This window comes from Perkinsus marinus, assembly GCF_000006405.1.
Source record: "Perkinsus marinus ATCC 50983 genomic scaffold scf_1104296977922, whole genome shotgun sequence".
NCBI lineage: Eukaryota > Perkinsozoa > Perkinsida > Perkinsidae > Perkinsus > Perkinsus marinus.
The window spans coordinates 1-1,172 of record NW_003200007.1 but is presented as its reverse complement, the minus strand read 5'-3'; the positions used below and the strand labels follow the sequence as shown (position 1 = coordinate 1,172).

The 1,172-nt window shown below is 50.8% G+C and overlaps 2 non-coding genes across 2 annotated transcripts; both read right to left on the bottom strand.

Moving 5' to 3' along the window:
* Positions 1 to 462: 462 nt before the first annotated feature.
* Pmar_PMAR020900 lies at positions 463 to 533 on the bottom strand. The gene has a single exon. It is a non-coding gene; the product is annotated as a tRNA-Gly (tRNA).
* Positions 534 to 597: 64 nt separating this feature from the next.
* Positions 598 to 670, bottom strand: Pmar_PMAR020899. Its single transcript has one exon. It is a non-coding gene; the product is annotated as a tRNA-Glu (tRNA).
* Positions 671 to 1,172: the final 502 nt, after the last annotated feature.

Genomic DNA, 1,172 nt, shown 5'->3' with positions numbered 1-1,172 from the left:
CCCGAAACCCGAAACCCGAAACCCGAAACCCGAAACCCGAAACCCGAAACCCGAAACCCGAAACCCGAAACCCGAAACCCGAAACCCGAAACCCGAAACCCGAAACCCGAAACCCGAAACCCGAAACCCGAAACCCGAACACGAAACCCGAAACCCGAAACCCGAAACCCGAAACCCGAAACCCGAAACCCGAAACCCGAAACCCGAAACCCGAAACCCGAAACCCGAACAAGATACCAGTTCGAGTCGCTAAACTACATCCATGGTGAATGCTAGTGAAGAACCCTTCCCTATAACCGGCCATTCGGGCTGATATACCCCGCCCCCCCCCTGGACAGAGTTGCCTAGACACAGAGCATCAGTCTAGGCGAGCAGCTACCGAGATGTTCAACATCACGGGTAGCTCTCAACATTGGACGGGGGGGGCCGGGGATCAACATTGAAGACACCGATTGGCAAAACTGCATCATCCGAGAATCGAACTCGGGTCACAACGATGGCAACGTTGTATTCTACCACTAGACCAATGATGCCAATGAATTAAGCTTTTCAACGCTTACCTGGCCAGTGAAAATGGATTATCTATAGAAAATTAGTTTCCGATGCGGGGACTCGAACCCCGGTCGCGTGGGTGAGAGCCACGAATCCTAACCAGCTAGACTACATCGGAAGGCTGCAAAGCGGAGTCTATAGGCTAGTGCCAGTTATTATACACACCGAGACAATGATGACGGATTCCTAACCGCTACCCAAAACACGTACACACGTGCGCACTTCCCAGTTTAGTCCAACCGTATAAAAAGAGCGCTCAAAGACTTCGCTTAGGAAACTCGTTGGAGATGCTCGCGCAACTTTGAAGCATCCACGTGATCAGTCAAGGGCTCTGCTAATGAAAATTCATGCCCTGCTTTGAGCCCTTCCCATTCCTTCCCATTTCCTGGCTCTCTTGCGTAGCCACATCATGCACTCCCCGTGTGAGAGTGGATAACAGACACGGAAAGGCAAGATGATTTGATAGTCGCGCATAGGCTAACATGGAAAGGGGTGTGTCACCATGCTCTGCATCCAGCATTGCTTCCACGCACTACGGACTTCTGCTTATTTTACTTATCATTAGCATCTACGACTCGGGTGATGCTACTTCCAGATAGCGAAAGAGAGTATATATAATT